The following is a 21,834-nucleotide window of genomic DNA, read 5'->3' as shown; positions in this document are numbered from 1 at the left end:
TTCTAATAGTCACAGTGTTACTATTTTACTGTAATTTGATACAATAAATGGAGCCGTGGTGAGCATAAGAGATTTTTTATAAAGGCATAAAATATCTTACAGACCCCAAACTCTTGAATGGTTGTGTAAATTACAGTTATGATGTTCCTCCCAGTTAAACTTTATTAAAATGTATTAAATGTTACTCTGGCATATGCAGTCCATTCTGTAGAGATTGTGTCTGTTCCCCAAAAACAGACAACAAATAATATGTTTATTAAGGGATCTAGAAAAATTATTTCAGTTTAAACCTACTAGATTAAAAATAGTACTCAATGTACTCCATTGATGAAATAGTAAAAAGTGCACATTGCCTGAAATGATATGAACAGCAGCTATGCTAATCTTTCTGTTTCTGCAAATGTCCATCCCAGGGTTATTAGAAACTGCACAGCACAGGACTTGTGAGGACTTGTGAGGACTTGTGAGGACTTCAGATGATACCAGTACTCAAAAGACCTTAGATGATGGCAACTACCGCCACTGCAAAAAAGGTAATGTTAATTTGAAAGAGCTGTGTCACAGTAGCCGTGTTTCCACTATCGAGCTAAGACCGGGCGTGCTAGTGCGTGCCAGGGCCAGTCGCGTTTCCACAGTCACTTCCGGGGCTTGATCGTGCCTCGCCGGGGCTTCCTCGGGGCCAACGGCCAGGGTTTTTTGGCCCGACGAAAACCTTGGGCCAAAGCGGGCCAGCTGGGGCTAGAGGAGGGGTTATGAACAAAGGCAGGGTTTCTCCGTGTCTAGAGAGCGTCAGCGCGGATCATTTCAGAAAGATAACAGCTTTAACACCAGCATTAAAGACGTTTTAAAATCAGTTGAGCTCAAAACTCACTCTTAGTTAGCAGCAAGTGTTTGAAATAACTTGATCCAATGTGGATTATAATCACTAAACAAAGCAGAAATATGTATAAGCGATGTAAAAGACTATGCACGCTAAACATTAACTTTACCATAGTAAACATGTTAAATATGACCGCTTGGAGAAATCAGACGTCAGCTTCTTATTCTCTATCAAAATTGTGTATTTATTACGTAACATTTTATCTGTCGTCTCGTTTCAAGAGTTTAGCTCCACGTTGCATATCACCAAAATATAAAAATGATTTTTGTTTGTGAGCTTTTATAAAAATAGCGAGTCTGCGCTGCGGATCATTTCAGAAAGATAATAGCTTTAACACCAGCATTAAACACTTTTTTAAATAAATCAAGCTCAAAACTCTTTCAGTCAGCAGCGAGTGTTTGAAATAACTTGATCCAATGTGGATTATAATCACTATGCAAGGCAGAAATATGTATAAGCGATGAAAAAGATATGCACGCTAAACATATTACCATAGTAAACATGGTAAAATAAGACCGCTTGAAGAAATCAGACGTCAGCTTCTTATTCTCTATCACAATCGAGTATTTATTAAGTAACTTATATTATCTGTCACAAGCCTCGTCTCGAGAGTTTATCTCACGTTGCCTATCATAAAAGAATATAGCCTAATAATGTTTTTTTGTTCGGGAGCTTTTATAAAAATAAGATATATTATCATTCATTATAAATATGACAGCTATACTGTGGCTAATAAACAGAAACAGACTCGACTGAATAAGCAGGCTATTTTCATAAGCGTTAAAAATAAATAAATAAATAAAATAGAAATAAGTGTGTTTATGTGTGATTAATTTTGCATGACGTTGTTCTGAGAGGCGTGTAAAGGGAGTGTTTTAGTGACGTGCAGCGGTGCTTCAAGCTCCACTGTGGAAACCCTGCGCTATTCTGGCCCGGGGCTATGAGCCCCGCCCGACCCGCTTTAAGCCCTGGCTCGCACTGGCCCGACAGTGGAAATGCGGCTAGTATCAAGGGCTCCCTTATCAGTTCTGCTTTCAGTATTGGAGAGTAAAAGATACATTTTTTTTTGTTTGATGTTTTTATTAGTACATATACGTTATCTTGCACATTTTATCTCCCCAACAGATTCTAATTTGAAAGAAGTTTATAATGCATGTTAGCTACTCCCAATTCAGAAGACTGAATCAGCCTGTGTATCTGAATGTTTCTCATACTCACTCCTCTCTGCCGCGTCTGAATTTAGCTGTCAGTTATAAACATCAAAATTAAAAGAAATAAACATTTGAAATATATCAGTCTGTGTGTAATGAATAAATATAATATACAAGTTTCACTTTTTGAATGGAATTAGTGAAATAAATCAACTTATGATATTCTAATTATATGACCAGCACCTGTATATCATTGCTCTTTTGTTGATTTTGATTGCTTCCATTGTCCTCATATTTAAGTTGCTTTGGATAAAAGTGTCTGCTAAATGTAAATGTAATGTTAATGTGTATTTAACTATATTTATAAATATTTATCTGTATTTTTTATTTTGTAATAATGTAAATGTATTTGTTTTATATCTATACATGCAGCTGTATTCATGTATGTATATTTATTTGTCAAATTTTTATATTTTAATAAAGCAGTTTAGACTACATGAGTGTTTTCTTTATTCTGGATGAATTACATATTCTTTTGTGTCTAGAAAGGGTTAATATGGGCCATATCTAACCCAGAAGTCAGCCACAACTGGGACGGATCTGGGCCACATGTCAGAAATGGCGTGGTTGACATCTGGGCCAGGTGTCGCCCATGCCATTTGTGAGATGCGGCATGGATCTGGTAAAGTTGTGGCTGACTTCTGTCAGACAAAACTGGGCCAGATCTGGCCCAGATGTCACCCACACCATTTCTGAGATGTGGCCCAGATCTGGTTCAGTTGTGGCTGACATATGTCAGCCAGACTCAGGTTGAGTCATCGCCGTCATTCCGCGCGGTATGTGGGCCAGAAGAATATGGGAGATGTGGGCCAGAACTGGGCCACATGTCATTTGCTATCTGGGTTTGAACTTTGGCGTCAATTCGCGCCGCGTTAACCAATCAGGAGCCTGCTAGGATTCACTCATTCAACAGTATGTTCCTGCAGCCTCGGGTTGTGCAGGAATACTCTTCTCCACTCATTCAACAAGGAGGAACGACTGATGTCGTCAGTGAGCAGTCAACCGGAGCTATATGACAAAAGTTCATATTTCTATAGAGACCGGAATAAAAAGGACCTATTTATATATATAAAACATATTAATAGATAAATTGAATAAAGGCCAAAGATAAGAAACGTTTCATTTTACCCCAAACGAATTATATTTTATCTTGAACCGCTAAAGAGACATCAGAGCCAGCGGCAAATGTCAGAAGATCTAGCCGAGGAAAGGCTACTCTCGGCGGATACATGATGACGGAGCTCCCGTTGATCGCATGGAGCTCATCTCTGAGATCGGCGAAACACATTTTTTAAATAGACGCTGTCATTATAAATAAACCGCATATTTGAGTTTAAAACAACTACATTCTCGCCTGAAATACTTTTAAAACTACATTTCATGACACAATAACAGTAATATTTTGAAAATTATCCGAATAAAAATGGCGGTTGAAAATGCTCCGTGGACTCAGCTGGCAGAAGCCCCCCCATGACGCGAATTCGCGTCTGTTGTGAAGTTAATTTCACGCGCGAATCAAGCGAATTACTCGCGCGAATGAAGCGAATGATCTCAAAATGGTCAAGCGGCAAACTAGGCGCGGTAGACGCGAATTTGACGCTCTATTCGCGTTTGGTGTGAACACAGCATGAGAGAGGAGAGGAGAGGAGAAAAGAAAACGCTAATGACAAGCTAACGAGTGCTAACGCTTTGCAGGTGTACTGCACTCACGGAAGAGTGAACGATCAAAGTTAATCTGATAAGATTGATCGGTAATATCAGAAATATGGTGTGAATTAAGTTATATTTTACAATTAAAAAAAACAAACAAACAGACAGTGATAGTAAGAAAGATTATAGAGAAAAAATATAAAATAAAAACAGCTACATGGAGCTATGATTAGCTACAGAAGGCCAACAGGAAGTAGAGAAAACACTGTCCAACAGCGACACCAACAGGCACCAGATCACAGAAAGTTTTTATAGGAAACTTTCCTGGCCAATAACAACAATTATAATCACAGTAATAACAACAATCTACAGAGACATTCTTAATATTACAGGAAAACAGGACACAGGTTTAGCTCATTTGAAGTGCTTGTGCTAAATGTTACGCTCTCAGATATAAGAAAAACAATCCCTCCTCTTGCTTTTGCTGCCGTATACACACCTCCAGGGCCCTAGAAGATTGCAGAACAGAGTTTGCGGATTTTCTCAGATCTATTGGTCAACGTCAATAAAACATTGTTGGAGATTTTAACATTCACGTAGATAACACAAATGATGCGTTAGGGGCTGCGTTTACAGATTTACTAAATTCATTTGGGGTCAAGCAAAATGTCACTAGACCCACCCATCATTTTAATCATATACACTAGATATAATTATATCACATGGAACCAATCCTATTAATATAGATATTAAACCGCAAAGTGATGATGTCACTGATCACTACCTTGTAACTTGCACACTGCGTACTGCTGAAATCTGCCATGTCGCGCCGCGCTAACAATTCTCCCAAACACTCTCGATAGATTCACAAATAACCTGCCGCACACACACACACACACACACACACACACGAAGTAGAGGAAATGACTAGCAGTATTAGCAACCTTTTCTCTAGTACATTAGAAACTGTTGAACCGATCAGATTAGAAAGGGTTAGAGGGAAGAGTACTGCACCTTGGTACAGCAGTATTACTCACGCCATCAAGAGAGAAACGCGTAGCGTAGAGCACAAGCGGAAACAAACTCACCTAGAGGTATTTAGGATCGCGTGAAAGACAGCACTTCCCGCTATAAAAAGGCTTTAAAAGCAGCCAGGGCCAAGCATCTACGCAAACTAATGGAAAATAACCTAAGATATAAGTAAATTATTCCATTACAGTTTAGTAGTAAGGACTTTATGAATTTATTCAATGAGAAAATCGAATGCAATAGAAACACAAATGTAAATGTACAACCTTTAACAGCATCTTGATTCAGTCTCAATTATCGCCCCTCAAGAACTACTACAGCGCTTTACAACTATAGGACAGGAAGAGCTATGTTGAAGAGGTCTCAGAAATGTTATCAATAATTTCCTCAGAGTTTGACTGTTTTGCAATTGCAGGGGATTTTAATATTCACACAGATAATGCAGAAAACAAAACTACAAAAGAAATGATAACAGTTCTAAACACCTTTGACCTGATTCAGCATGTGCATGGACCCACACACAAAGGTGGACACACTCTGGATCTAATCATCAGTAGGGGTCTAAACATTTCATCCGTTGTTATTAAGGACGTAGCACTATCTGATCACTTCTGTATTTTCTTTTATATATTGATCTCTGCTACCACTGAATCTAGATCTGTCTCTGTCAGAAGGAGATGCATAAACGAGAACACAAATGTACTATTTATGGAGGCTATATCTTTAACACCAAGCATTTCTGCAGACTCTGTTGATATTCTCCTTTATTCCTTCAACTCAAAAGTTAAGAATGTTATTGATGATATTGCACCAATAATAGTCAGTAAGAAAACAAACAGAAAGAAATCAGTTTGGAGAAGATCAACAGCAGTTCAGACTATGAAAAGACAATGCAGAAAAGCAGAGAGGATGTGGAGGAAGACGAAACTTGAAATTCACTATAGCATCTATAAAGACATCCTTCATGCTTTTAATGTGAAACTAGCCACAGCTAGACAGAATTTCTTCTCAAACCTTATAAACAGTAACTTAAATAACACTCGTACTCTTTTTTACCACTGTTGAGAGACTGACAAACCCCCCAAGTCAGATTCCCAGTGAAATGCTATCAGACAGCAAATGCAATGAGTTTGCTTCTTTCTTTTCTGAGAAGATCATAAATATCAGGAAGGCGATTAGCACATCCTCAAGTAATGCAGAGGTCAGACAGATTTGGCCAAAATATTTAAAAGATACTATGTCTAATTTTGAAACAATTGATAGCAAAATTCTGGAAGACATAGTGCAGCAACTAAAATCATCAACCTGTTGTCTTGACACACTTCCCACATCTTTTTTCAAAAGTGTGCTTGACTGCTTAAAAGCAGATCTCTTAGAAGTGGTGAATGCCTCACTTCTTTCTGGGACATTTCCAAACTCCCTAAGTTAAAGACCTGGGCGTTATATTAGACAACAACTTGTCTTTCGAAAATCATATTTTATATGTCACAAAAACTGCCTTCTTCCAAAACATCGCTAAGCTCCAGAACATGCTCTTGTTTCGGATGCAGAAAAGTTAGTTCATGCATTCATGACCTCGAGACTAGATTACTGTAATGCTTTACTAGCTAGTTGTCCTGCATCCTCAATAAACAAGCTACAGTTAGTCCAAAATGCCAGTGGTTACCTATTAAGTTCTGTATTAATTACAAAGTATTGCTACTGGCCTACAATGCCTAAATGGTTTAGCTCTTGTGTATTTAACTAATCTTCTATCACCGTACTATCCATCACACAGCACTCTGGGCTTCTGGTAGTACCTAGAACATCTAAGTCCACTGAAGGAGGGAGAGCGTTTCCACATTCGTCTCCTAAACTCTGGAATAGTCTTCCTGGACTCAGACTCACTCTCCCAGTTTAAAACAAGATTAAAGACACATCTCTTTAACTAGCATTCACATAATGCATCTCCTACACTTATAGAGTTATATCAGATCAAATACACATGATTATCCAATGCTATGAACAGCAGCTATGCTAATTATTTTCTATTTTGCTTCAGTGTTTTATCTTCGGATGCCCATCCTGAGGTAAGAGTTTGGACCCAGTCTATAATGAAGACTTCAGATGCCATACACCTGAGGAGAGACTGCGAAGACAACACGCTCCAATGCTATATTTGCTAAATATCATAATCATTTGTTTACAAACAAGTATTCATTACTTCAATGAGCTCATAATATCTGCATTAAATTATTACATTGTTTAAATTAAATTTTTTTTAGCTAACTGTGACTTTGTATATTTACATTTCTACTTGACTTAGACAGGTTCCTCTGATAACAGATCACTGTAAATTGTAATGTGGACTCATGCACTTTCTGTTAAGATGCTTTGAAATGATGTGTATTGTGAAAAGCGTTATGCAAATAAACGTGAATTGAATTACAATAACCGCAGCACTTGACTTTGCCCATCCTGAAGGTGATACAGAGCCGCTTCCCGACGGCTGATCCAGAGGTGCGCAGGGGCAAAGGTCACGGAGAACCTATTTCTCAATGGCTGAGGCAAGCTGTGAACGGAAGAAACAGCCGATAGCCTGCCCAGTTAATCGACTGACACTGTTTTGCTTTGGATATTCATGATAATCCGCTATGACTGTAATGGCCTAGCTAGTCTTTGTCACTGGCAGAGCATGTTAGACAGCCACTCAGTGCGTGAGGGATTCCCGGTTATGGTGTGATAAGTACAGCCGTGTGGAGCAATGTGGGTCCTTCACACTAGTTTTCTGAGGTTTTTTTTCTCTCTCAAATTTGTGACTTTATAATATTCTACTTTTAATTCTGAGTTTTTTCCTGCAATGTTGTGACTATACGTTTCTGTATGTTTTTATTTATTTATTTTTTTACCAACAAATGTCCCTAATACGCCGTCGTTCATATGGGAAGATAATTTTAAGGTAAATTAAAAATATATATATTTATCACTACTCTTTCAAATATCTTTCATTAAATATCTTTAATTAAATAGCGTTGACTGATGGTTTTTAGTCTAAAACTCCTTCCTGTTGGTTTGATGCCCTTACCGATGCTTGCCATAACCCCTGAATGTGGTTTAGACTCTGTTCCTCGCTCTCAGCCTCAGCGCCGCGCAGCTGGATGGAGATCCGGCTAGTGGTGCCCGCCAGAAGACCCTTTCCTGTGTACACCGTCACTGTGTAGATCACCATGGCTGTTCTGCAAAGTAATGGACAGTGATTTTTAAGAGAAAATAAAAACATGAGACCACCAAAGAATATCCCCAAGTCCAGAGAGAGTAAGAGATGCTCACCTCTTTCTGTAAGAGAAATCACAATGCTAGTGATGTAAGAATTGCAACAACTGTTGTAACTAGATTGATTGTAAAAAGAGAGCAGTTTATGTCATGGAAATTACCAAAACAATGAAATACATTTTAATTAAATACTACTTAGCAAAGATCTTTAAAGTTTTATTACCAGGTTTTTGCCAAAACAAGGATCTTGTAGCTTTCAGAATGACCTGAACAAGAAGAGGACAAGAGCAGAAGAACCCCAGGATTTTATAACTTTCTTGTAATGTATTCATTTTCGTCACTGTTATGACACCCAATCTAAAAATTAATACCTTCCTTTGTACAAATAAGGAAAGTCTTTAAACTGAAGTTTATGATTGGTTGCAATGTTTCATGACACTGACATTTAATCTTTGAATTCACCTTTGTTCATTCCTTGCAATATCATTGAGCAACTTGGTTTGTCTTTGGCAGTGGCATTGGGGGGGGGGGCATATTTATACATACCTTCATTAAGTTTAGTTTTTTATAAAGCACATTTCCACTGCCTCAAGCGCAGCCCACAGTGCTTTACAAAGCAAACAAGAAAACCAAACAAGGAGAATACAAAACACAACAACTTAGAATTAATATTTAGTTACTTCTGGGTCAGAATCACACAGCAAGATATAAAAGTGCTTTTTAAATCCGTTTTCAAAGCATTCAAGTGGATAGCAAGCGGTAAATTATTCCATAACTTAGGACCGGCGCTTGAGTCAGGACCACCGTACCCAGAGCAAATATTGAAGAAGAGATTTAAAAAGGTTAATTAGGTTTAATTTTAATTCTGCAACTCTGTTTTCAGCCCCCATTCTTTTAATCATGTTTGCTCTGAGATCTTGGATAATGTTGCACCTTTTAAAAAGAGTTGACAAAAAGTTAAAATAGAACCGTGGCTAAATGATGTAACGCGGAATCTGAGGCGGGTTTGTCGGCACGCAAAAAGTGCTAAAAAGTGGCTAAAATATAAATGGCAAGTATCTTATGATATTCTTAGAGAGTCTCTATCAAATTATCAAAACGCTGTTAGAGCCGCTAGATCTTCATATTTTTCGCTAATTATATCACATAATGCACATAACCCAAGGGTATTATTTTCAAAAATAGATAAGGTACTGAGTCTGTCTTTTAATATTTTCCCTACCCCGTCTAAGGATCTGTGGGAGTTTTTTAAAAACATTTTATTGATAAAGTTGCTCTCATTCGGTTGAATATTATGCCTGTAGGCAATGTTATAATCCACAAAATGAATCCATTTCATTGTTTAACCTGATAACTGTCACTCACGTTTTTGAAGATAGACTTGATTGTGCATGATACAAACCTAAATTTGTATATTTCATGACTGAAAACATTTTGTAACGTGATTTTGATGTGCCATTTACATGGTAATGCAATGTCTGATTTTTAAAATGGGTTTTAAAGGATGAATTTTGAGATTTTATGTTTTCAAGTGATATATAACTTCTGATGATTTCTAAAATGTGATAGAGAAAAAGGCAACGAGGAAGTCTTTTTTTTAAACAAAGGTCAAAGCTCCTTTTGTAATGTAGATTTCTGAGGGTGCACTCTTGTCATAAATTCATCTATTACTTTTCCTACATAATTTAAAAAAAAAAAAATATTGGCATAATATATATTTGGGAGTCTTAGACCTTTCCAACGATATATAGTTTGTCAAGATTAGATTAAATTTGATTGTAATATAGTATAGTCAACGTAGGCGTCCCGTATACGGGACGGGGTGACATTTAACAGGTTAAGTAAATTTAAATCGATTTCATTGGCTCAGTTGGGAAAGATAATACTGCACCTAAAACCGACTACCTCACTTGACGTTCTCCCGTTGCAATTGTTTAAAGAGGTTGTAGACGTTATTGGTCCCAATATACTATTGATTATAAATAGTAGTTTATTTCATGGAACTGTTCCATCAGGGTTTAAGCATGCTGTTGTTGAGCCAGTCTTAAAGAAAATGAGTTTGGATCCACAGGATTTCAAACATTTCAGACCTATTTTGAGATTGCCTTTTATGAATAAGATCTTAGAGAAAGTTGTCCATAATCAACGTACATATTTTTTGATAGGAAATAACATAATGAATATTTTTCAGTCTGGATTTAGGACCAAACATAGCACAGAATCAGCATTATTGGTGACAAATGATATTTTGTTAAGTATTGACTCGAGGAAAAATATTCCCTTAATGATGTTAGATTTAAGTGCAGCCTTCAATACTCTAGATCACACAATTTTAATAGAACCCCTCAGAGATTATGTAGGGATCAATGGCGTGGCCCTTAATTACTCTGGCTGCCAGACAAAAGTGTAGAAAAGCTGAACGCAAGTGGAAAAAAGATCATTTGCAGGTTTCTTATGAGATTCTTAGAGAAAGTTTGCACAGCTATCAGAGAACTGTTAAAGCTGAGAAGACCAAGTATCTCTAAAATTTTATTTAAAATAATTGTCACAAACTCCATATTCTTTTAAAAACAATTAACTCTGTTCTTAATACTCCCCAATCCGTCCATCATGTAGCATCCTCTGAGGCCTGAGAAACATTTCTCCATTTTTTTGTGGATAAGGTTGCCTCAATTAGAGCAAGCATAGAGTTTCTCCATAGAGTGTGCAGCTGTTTTTACCCAATTTAAATCTGCATCCATCGCTACTAATATTGTTACAAATTTGAAACCCTCAGTTTGTCCCACTGATAATGTTTCACCTCGCCTTTTTACAGAGGTTTGGGACACTATTGGACCAATCATCCAAGAAATTATAAATAGCTTGTTTCAGGTTTTGTACCAGTCTATTTTAAACAGGCAGTGGTGCAGCCACTCATCAAAAAAACTAATTTGGACACATCAGTACTTTCAAACTATCTGTTTGAATGTGTTTTTAGTGTTTTGTTATGTGGTTTTAGATACACATGGTGTTCTTGAGGTGTTTCAATCGGGTTTTAAGACATTTCATAGCACTGAATCCACCCTTTTGTAAGTTGTTAATGATCTTTTGATCTCAACTGACTCTGGAGATTGTGCAATTCTTATGCTTTTAGATCTCACTGCTGCATTTGACAACGTTGACCACAGCATCCTTATTTCTCGCCTCGAGCATGACGTGGGGATTACACTGCCTTAGAATGGTTTAGGTCATACTTGTCAGACAGAGATTTTAGAGTCAGTTTTGGTGGTTCTATTTCACCTTCTGTGTCTCTTACATGTGGAGTTCCCCAGGGCTCTATTCTCGGGCGGATTCTTTTTTCACTCTATTTGCTCTATTTGCTCTATTCACTTGGATCATTATTAAAAAACACAACATCAACTTCCATTTCTATGCAGAAGATTTGCAAATCTACCTGCCTATCAAAAGAAATAATGATAATTCCTTAACAAGATTGGTTGACTGTTTTAATGATATTAAAGCCTGGATGGATGTACATTTTTTAAACGTTAACGAGAGTAAAACTGAAGTCATGATTTTTAAACCCAGTGGCATTCATTACAACTCGACTTGATTATTGTAATGCTCTGTATGTAGGTGTTAGCTGTAATGACTCAGAGGGCAGAGACAGATCCAGACCAGAAAAGTCAGGTAAAAGGTAACTCAGAATGACGATAATGATAAGGGGCAGGCTGAGGTGTGCGTAGAATCGGCAGCGAGTATACAGTATCCAGGAACAGGCTTAAGTCGAGGCAGGAGGCAGAGAATCAGAATCCAGAACAGGCTGGAGGTCGTAAGGCAGGCTGCAGACAGATAGACAAGGTAAGTTCAGCGTGGGTCAAAGATAACAGGTAGACTGAGTAGTAGGAGAAACGCTCGGACATGCACACATAGAGGGCCAATACTTCACAAAGAGCATTCTGTTAATGAGGCAGATAAAGGCTGAGCATTGAGATATGATTCAGAACAGGTGAAGGTTAATCAGAGCGCCAATGATGCATACTAAGGACAAGTATGCAAATCACTAGAACTCAGGAGAGGGCGCTCGAGGTTGAGAGATGGGACCAGGAAGACTGGATGCCGTAACATTAGCCAGGCCTCCCTGTCTCGTCTACAACTGGTGCAAAATGCTGCCGCTCGTCTCCTGACTGGAACTTGAAAGATCATATCACTCCTGTTCTTGCCTCTCCCTGTTAACTTTAGGATTCATTTTAAGATTCTATTTTTTGTCTTTTAAGCCCTTCATGGACTAGCTCCAGTCTATATTACTGCTTTGTTGAAGCCACATGCTCCTTTAAGGTCTTTAAGGTCTGCAAACCAGTCTCTTCTTGTTGTCCCTAAAACACGGCTTAAGGGCAGAGGGGATCAAGCTTTCTCAGTCGCAGCCCCAAGACTGTGGAATAAATTGCCTCTTCATGTGAGATTGGCCCCCAGCCTTTCGGTTTTTAAATCGCGACTTAAAAAACATTTTTATTCCTTGGCTTTTAATCCGGCATGAGAAATTGTTGTAAATGTCTGCTGTTGTATCATGTCTATTTACTGTTTCATGTTAATGTACAGCACTTTGGTCAACATGGTTGTTTTTAAATGTGCTTTAGAAATAAAGTTTTTTGTTGATGTTGTTGTTGGTAAGTGGCTTTCCTCTTATTTGCATGACAGCACATGCTCTGTCTAAACTGGAAATCATGTCTCCGCATCCCTATTTATTGGGAGGTTCCTCAGGGATCAGTCCTTGGTCCGACTCTGTTTTCATTATACATGTTACCCCTGGGGTCCATCTTCAAAGAGCATAATATTAACTATCACTTGTATGCTGATGATCTACAACTGTACTTTACTCTGGAGTGTGATGGCTGTACATATTTTACTACTTTGTGCTTGCCTGATGTAAAGGGATGGCTAGCTAATACATTTTTTTGTTATTATGTTTGGGAACAAACAGCTTGGGAATGGTCTGGCTGGAAATTGTGGACTATCGTCCAATAATCTGCATAGTTATGTGAAGTACTTTGGTGTATTTTTTGATTCTGAAATACGCTTTGATCGTCAAGTTAACAGCGTTGTGAAATCATCTTTTTTTCAGTTGAGAAAATTGGCTAAACTGAAACCCATCCTTTTACACAAGGATTTGGAGATTGTTCTGCATGCCTTTGTTTCAAAACGGTTAGACTACTGTAATGCTCTTTATCTAGGCACAAGTGAATTACTGGTTACTCGTCTTCAGTAAATGCGGCAGCAGTCTCCTGACGGAGTTAGGGTTCCTTGCCACTGTCGCCTTTTTTCACCTTTGTCGTCTCGGCTCATTCTTGACAGCAAACAACAGCCTCGATGCTGAACCGTATACCAGGATCGGCCGTGCCTCAACAACCTTTGGGCTTCAGTCTCGTGTCTGGAACAACAGCCACCTTTCTCTCAGAGTAAAGGTGCGCGTATATGAGTCCTGTGTGCTCTCCGTCCTGCTATATGGAAGCGAGACGTGGCCTACATACCGGCGGCAGGAGCACAAGCTTAAAGGGATACTCCACTCTAAAATGAAAATTCTGTCATCATATACTCACGCTCATGTTGTTTCAAACCTGTATGCATTTCTTTCTTCTGGTGAACAGAAAGGAAGATATTTAGAAGAATGTCAGTAACCAGACAGTTTTTGGTACCATTGACTTCCATAGTATACTTTTTTTCCTGTTATCTCTGTAAAGCTGCTTTGAAACACTCTGTATTGTAAAAAGCGATATATAAAAAAAGGTGACTTGACTATTCTATCACAAGTCATGACCAGTTTGTGAGCCAGAGGGCTAGCTAGCCCAAGGGATGCTACAGGCTATAGCTGGTACTGGCCAACACCGTTAACCCTTCGATGGGCGAGAGGCCACTGACCTTTAGCATCTTGCCGTTTAATAAGCGCTCATAACATTTAGGACTGATACAGATGGCAGGGAAAGCAGACATCTTACACGTGGACACAACATGCAACACAACATTTCTACACCAAGCCACTAACGTCTGCATTTCTATGTTTGCGTCAGTACTTTTACTAATAACTGTGCCGGTTGTTTTAGACCGTTGAAAAAAAGAGGAAGTCTTATCTGACCACAGCTGAACTTTCTGCTCTTTCACTGCACTGTGTGTGACCAGCAACACATACACACACACACAGTTTCAATTTTTTTCACATTCATAATGGCATGAATAGTTTTTCAGTTATCAATAGACAAGATGCAAAGTATATACAAAAGAATGTTTGACCATCTCCATTTATACACTCGTTCCAAAGGTCTTCTTAGGTAAGGGGAAAGCCTTTCTAAAGAGGTTACCATTATAAAGCAAGTCCCGGTTCTCATGCGATATGAGGAGGAAGAAACATCTTTCTGAAGATGATAAGCATGAAATGGTGCAATATTATGCAAAGGCATGAAAACAACTAATGTTAGCCTCCGGTCATGTTTCTTCCCTAATCCACTAACCTAACCCTAACCCTAAAGATATATTGAATAATAGATATATATTTATATATACACATAGTATAATCTATGCATATTATAGCCTATGCGTGTGCCTTTATATAGATATATATTGCACTTTCATATATATCTTTATCATTTGTTTATTTGTTATATATAAAAGTTCAAGTCTAGCCTGAAGAAGGTATTATTGATATACCGAAACGTCACAAAGGACTTGAACATTTGGCCACTTTTTTTCATTTTTATCTGGTTTTATTTTATTTGTTCTTATTTTATTTCACTGTTCCTGGTTCAACAAAAAAAAAAAAAATACAAAAAAAAAAAAAAAAAAAAACCCACAATAAAAACAATTCAATTCAATTCAATTCAAGTTTATTTGTATAGCGCTTTTTACAAAACAAATCGTTACAAAGCAACTTTACAGAAAATTATGTTTCTACAATATTTAGTAGTAGCTAGTAGTTTGTACACATTTGACAGGATTTTAGAAAAAATAAAAATAATAATACAAGACGTAGTCAGCTAGACGATGAACTATCAATATTATTAATTAAGTTATTATATGATGCAGTCACACATTTAGCAATAATTGTTAGTTCTGTTGTTGATTCAGGGTCAGCATCATCTGAGGTCCTCTGAGGGTCAGCATCATCTCTTCTCAGGTGTTCTGGATCCAGACTGGAGCTTGTGTAAATCCTAGTTACCACGGGATGTAAATCCCGTGGCGAAATATAGAAACAAAATACAGACATCATTAGCATAGCTGCTGATCTAACAAAGTAAAATTAGTTTAACCCAAGCTAATGAATAAAAAAGCACTTTTGATCAGATGCAACTACACTCACAATTTAAAAGGTACATTATTCGTGATGAGATGTGTTTTTAATCTAGATTTAAACAGAGAGAGTGTGTCTGAACCCCGAACATTATCAGGAAGGCTATTCCAGAGTTTTGGAGCCAAATGTGAGAAAGCTCTACCTCCTTTAGTGGACTTTGCTATCCTAGGAACGACCAAAAGTCCAGTGTTTTGTGACCTTAGGGTGCGTGATGGGTTGTAACGTGGTAGAAGGCTAGTTAGGTACGCAGGAGCTAAACCATTAAGGGCCTTATAGGTAAGTAATGATAATTTGTAACTGATACGGAACTTAATAGGTAGCCAGTGCAGAGACTGTAAAATTGGGGTAATATGATCATATTTTCTTGACCTCGTAAGGACTCTAGCTGCTGCATTTTGGACTACCTGTAGCTTGTTTATTGACGAAGCAGGACAACCACCTAGAAGTGCATTACAATAGTCCAGTCTAGAGGTCATGAATGCATGAACTAGCTTTTCTGCATCAGAAAACATTGTAACATTGGAAATATGATTTTCAAAAGACAAATTGCTGTCTAATATAACACCCAGATTTCTGACTGTAGAGGAAGTAACAGTACATCCGTCTAGTTGCAGATTGTAATCTACAAGATTCTGTGTAGTGTTTTTTGGTCCAATAATTACTATCTCTGTCTTATCTGAATTTAATTGAATTTAATTTTACATTTTTAACACACTCTGTTAGCTTATATAATTGGGAAGTTTCATCTGGTCTCGTTGAGATATATAGCTGAGTATCATCAGCATAACAGTGGAAGCTAATTCCGTATTTTCTAATAATATTACGGACAGGTAGGATCTAAACCATCTTAGAGCCTGCCCTTGAATACCTGTATAGTTTTGTAATCGATCTATGAGTATGTCATGATCTATGGTGTCGAACGCAGCACTAAGATCAAGTAAGACTAGAAATGAGATGCAGCCTTGGTCTGACGCAAGGAGCAGGTCATTTGTAATTTTAACAAGTGCAGTTTCTGTGCTATGGTGGGGCCTAAAACCTGACTGAAATTCTTCATACAGATCATTTTTATGTAGGAAGGTGCTCAATTGAACAGACACAACTTTTTCTACAATTTTAGACGTAAATGGAAGATTTGAAATAGGCCTATAATTTGCCAGTACACTAGGATCTAGTTTTGGTTTCTTAATAAGAGGCTTGATAACCGCCAGCTTGAATGGTTTTGGGACGTGTCCTAAAGATAACGACGAGTTTATGATATTGAGAAGCGTTTCTTCGGCTACAGGTAACAGCTCTTTCAGTAATTTAGTGGGTACAGGATCTAATAAACATGTTGTTGGTTTAGATACAGTGATAAGTTTATTTAGCTCTTCCTGTCCTATGGTTGTAAATCACTGCAGTTTATCTTTGGGTGCGATGGATGAAACTGAAGTGTTAGATGCTGTAGAATCTACATTCGCTATTGTATTTCTAATGTTATCTATTTTATCAGTGAAGAAATTCATAAAGTCATTACTATTTAACGTTGGTGGAATATTTGAATCAGGTGGCGTCTGGTAATTTGTTAACTTAGCCACTGTGCTAAATAAAAACCTTGGATTGTTTTGGTTATTTTCAATGAGTTTGTGTATATGCTCTGCCCTAGCAGTTTTTAGAGCCTGTCTATAGCTGGACATACTGTTTTTCCATGCAATTCTAAAAACTTCTAAGTTAGTTTTTCTCCATTTGCGTTCAAGACTACGAGTTACTTTCTTGAGAGAGTGAGTATTACTGTTATACCATGGTACAGTACGTTTTTCTCTAACTTTTTTCAATTTGATTGGGGCAACAGCTTCTAATGTATTAGAGAAAATAGTGCCCATGTTGTCAGTAATTTCGTCTAATTCATGTGTATTTTTGGGTACAAATAGCAGTTGAGATAGATCAGGCAGGTTATTTGCGAATCTTCCCTTGGTGGCTGGAACAATAGTTCTGCCCATACGGTATCGCTGCGACATATAGTTAATATCAGTTATACGCAGCATGCACGATATAAGGAAATGGTCTGTAATATCATCACTTTGAGGTACAATATCTATAGCAGTAAGATCGATTCCATGCGATATAATTAAATCTAGTGTATGATTAAAACGATGAGTGGGCCCGGTGACATTTTGCTTGACTCCAAAGGAGTTTATTAGGTCAGTAAACGCAAGTCCTAATGTATCATTTGCATTATCAACGTGAATATTAAAATCTCCCATGATTAGCGCCTTATCAACTGTAACTAGAAGGTCTGAGAGGAAATCTGCAAATTCTTTTAGGAATTCTGTATATGGCCCTGGTGGTCTATACACAGTAGCCAGAGCAAGAGATACATTAGATTTATTTTGCATGTCTGACAGAGTAACATTTAGCAGAAGTATTTCAAAAGAGTTAAACCTGTATCCTGTTTTCTGAGTAACATTGAGAATATCACTATATATTGTTGCAACACCCCCGCCACGACCAGTCTGACGGGGCTCATGCTTATAACAGTAGTTTGGTGGAGTAGACTCATTTAGACCAAAATAATCATTTGGTTTTAGCCAGGTTTCAGTCAAGCAGAGTAAATCAAAACTATTATCTGTGATCATTTCATTTACAATAACTGCTTTTGGTGTGAGTGATCTAATATTTATGAGCCCAAACTTTAAAAATTGTTTTTGTTCATTTACTTTACATTTTTCTGGTTTAATTACGATAAGTTTTTTTCTAGATCCTACATTATATTTATATTTTAACCTCACTATTCGGGGAACAGACACAGTCTTAATAGGTTTTACAGCGCAAGTACTTTTAGCATTTAAGCGGGTGGAACAAAACTCATCATAATTGTTATTTGAGAATTGTCTTACTAGTCACATGGAGCGAAGTGTCCTGGAGATGTTGTCAGAGAGAAGCTCCGCTCCAATTCTGCTGGGGTGTAATCCATCAGCGCGAAACAGTCTAGGACGCTCCCAGAAAAGATTCCAGTTATTAACAAATAGCAGTTTCTGTTCTTTACACCATGACAACAACCATTCATTTAAAGCAAAAAGTCTACTGAACCTTTCGTGTCCTCGTCGATACGTGGTCAGTGGTCCTGACACGACGATCGCCCCACCGGGCCTGCGCAGAGAAACACACGGAGTAGACGTGGTGGGACTGTTAACAGCACGCTGTATACTTACCCCGGACTTGTGAGCGTCAGCCCGGGATGATTCCAGCGCGGCTCTCCGCTCTCTCAGCTGGGCCTGCCTTACCTCCAGGTCGCGAATCTGCTTCCCCACGGCCTCCAGCTCGAGCTGCACAGAGTGGAGACATTCATCCGCCATTAAAGCAAGTAACAGTGAGTACAGCAGTGGAAATGTGTGTGAATAGAGTATTAGCAATGTAAGCGCAGTTAGCAGCAACCACGCTTGCTGATGCTAACTGGCTAAAAGCTAATAGCGGACCCGGGAGATCAAAATAAAACTAGTGATAGCGAGGCGCTCTGATTGTTTTTGTTGTAGAATACAATAGAGGATATATTCACGCGTTATATAAACGGAAACGATGATGTATAAAATTGATTTTTAAGTTAAAAATAGTCAATGAAAAGAAGATAGTGACGGAGCTCAAACGCAGTACAGCCGTCAACAACAAACAGGAAAAACACTTAAAATAAGTTCAACATTGTCTCGAACGGCCCCGAAAAATATCCATGATAACACAGAGGAATACACTAGTGTCACACCGAATTTCAGAGACTATAATTACTCACCTGCGTACACCTCAGCATGCCCTCACGTTAATGAGCGGAGTTTCCCATACAGGAGACCATATGACACTGCTCCACAGTCCCGTCCCTGGAAAAGAAATAAGAAACAGAAAGGGGGAAAGAGATACAAAAACAGGAATTTCACAAATTCCAATGGGTTTCCAGAGGCTTCTGGACCCAACCCGAGGAAGGTGTCAAGGACTGGACCCCCCACACGTTTCCTTGCCCAGTACCACCAGAGACCCAGAATGGTCTCCTTCCACAATGATGGTGGTAGGACTCGAGATTTTGTTTCATCTCGGGTTAACACTCCTCGCTATTTCACCAATAGGAACGTGGATCGACAATACCCCCCACCTAGAAACACAAACGGGACAAAACAAGGGCGTCTTAAGGTAAAAAAACATTTGAGACAAAATCCAGATTTTAAACCGGCACCACCACAATTAAAAAACACCATCAAACTTTTTTACGAGCTCATCCGTCTGATACACCATCTAGAGAATGTCACTACAAAGGTGGAGAATAATCTACCTATCACCTTCTCCGATCTGACGGACCTCCTCATTGAGACAGTGAGACCAGCGTTTAGCAATGAGCGCGTGGCACAACTGTTGCAGGGCAATGCGAAAAACTGGTGCTACACCACACAGTTGATTCTGGAACAGCATTACGAATCCACTATCAAGTTAACTGTAGAAAAAATTTGCACTCAGACCAACCGAGATGACTGGCCCGAAGCCTTTGAAGTGGCCTCACATTGGGCGGATATAAATTATAGAGGCAGAGTTAGCGCTGAAGCCATTGAGCAGGCAGAAGCACTCATCACAGCGGAACTTCCACTAACCAGCGGCACTTCGGCACAGAATGTCGTTGCAGAGCCTCCAGCGAGAGAACCTCCTCGCACTTACGCCGCGGTGATCGCTTCCACCAGTCGGGCTCCTCTGCAGACTCAACCGCCGTCATCAGTCCAGCCCTCCGTTGGCATTGACCCTGTAAGACAGAATGTTAGCCACCAAAATGTGTCAATAGAAACCTCTCCTACTCTCTGCCCCCGACAGCGCACTGTCACACCCCCTCCAGCCAGAGGGGACTGGAAGCTCCTCCTCAGGACCTCCACGTAGCCCTTCAGCCCATACAGGCTGTGGCGGTGGAACCTATAGAGCGGAGAAAAAAGACACATAAGTGGCGGAAAGCTCTCTCACTGTCTCATCGCCTCAGAGCCGTCACGACATAATCGTGGCGGAAACCTCTGATAAAACTCTGCCTCCACAGAGCCGTCACGAGAACCCCGTGACGGAACTCTCTGTTGGGATTTCCCCATCTCCGGAAGTGGACCCACGGGTTAAAAATATGGCGTCCACTCCACGAGGTGAAGAGGCTTTACCGGAGTCTGATGGCGGAAGACCAGACCCCACACGACTCCCCTTCCCCCCAATATCTTCGCCCATTGTCTCTCCGAATCATTCTCAAAATGATGGGTTGTTATTTTCTGATGACCCATCGACCCCAGAGAAAATACCTTCTCCACTGTCGCTGTTCCTTAAAGAACTCGACCCTCTGTCGGACCCTAACCCAAGACGGGTTGAGCAGGGTGAACCCAGTGCTCTGAAATGGACATCGATTCCCATACCGACAGCAACAGAAGAGCGATTCTCACTTAGGCCCTTGGTCGATCTAGACAGAGTCGAGTCACCACCGGCACAACAAACGGTGCCGCCTCCAGCGACCACAACGGCGCTACAGACCGTGACGCTACAAGCGTCGCCCGACAGTCAGCATTCCAGCTCCCTGAACCGCCCGCTACGTCACATTATCACAAATAGAAAATTCATAGACTGGAGCTTAACGATTAAAAAGAAACCGGTCATAATTGGCGACTCTAACCTGTCTAGATTCCCTCAATACGATGATCCAGACCTCCAGATAGATTGCTTCCCAGGCGCAAAATTCCAACACGCGAGCAATCTTCTGGAAAATGCCACGGTATCTCTGGTCCCGGATCAGATCATCCTGTCTTTTGGTATTAACAACCGAAAACAGAGACATAAATTGAGAGCAATCGCGGAGATTCAAAAAGCCTACCAAACTGCGAGAAGGATCTTACCGCAGACAGCTGTCATCGTGCCTTTGATCAACTTCTCTAGAGCGCTACCGCTAGCCGAACGAGAAATGATTGAACATATGAATCGCTTTATCGGCAAGAACATGAACACCATCCCCCTCCTGGCGGCCACACATTTTCGGCTGGAGGGTGATGGCGTCCATTGGAGACCGGCTACGGCCAAGGCACTGTTCACTCATTGGATGGACCATTTAAACTTCTAAAACCTGACAGCCCAAAACGTGGTCCCCAAAAACTTATAATTAATCTGTCCAAGTCCCTGATCTTAACGAAAGATCAAACCTCCGTTCTGGAGAAGGGCCTTTCCTTCATTCCCACCCTTCCCAAATGCCTAAAAAAAGAATTGTTAGCGGACATACAGTCTTATCATCGCAGAATTAAGCTCGAGACATATTTTGAGGGCAAAAAGAATTCCAAAGAAAAAGTGCCTTTTACCCACCCATCTGATTGGGAGCCCCCGTTGTCCAGCCTGCCTAAAGAAATCGGCAAAGTCATCAGGGCTGATAACTACGCCTTTAAAAGCCTTCACCGGGGCATCGGCAGAACCCCCAACCTGACCACCGGGGAAAAGAGAGCCCTCAAAGAGCTACGCGATAACACTAATATAGTTAT

General features: G+C 39.5%; 1 long non-coding RNA gene across 1 annotated transcript; it reads right to left on the bottom strand.

The window, feature by feature from the left end:
• Positions 1-7,762: 7,762 nt before the first annotated feature.
• On the bottom strand, positions 7,763-8,332 carry LOC113047676 (uncharacterized). The gene is made up of 3 exons (XR_003276338.1): positions 8,246-8,332; positions 8,080-8,138; positions 7,763-7,985 (listed from the first exon to the last, which is right to left on the bottom strand). It is a non-coding gene; the product is annotated as an uncharacterized LOC113047676 (long non-coding RNA).
• Positions 8,333-21,834: the final 13,502 nt, after the last annotated feature.

The sequence above is a fragment of the Carassius auratus genome, chromosome 28 (assembly GCF_003368295.1).
Source record: "Carassius auratus strain Wakin chromosome 28, ASM336829v1, whole genome shotgun sequence".
Lineage (NCBI taxonomy): Eukaryota > Metazoa > Chordata > Actinopteri > Cypriniformes > Cyprinidae > Carassius > Carassius auratus.
This window is presented reverse-complemented; position numbering and strand designations above follow the sequence as displayed.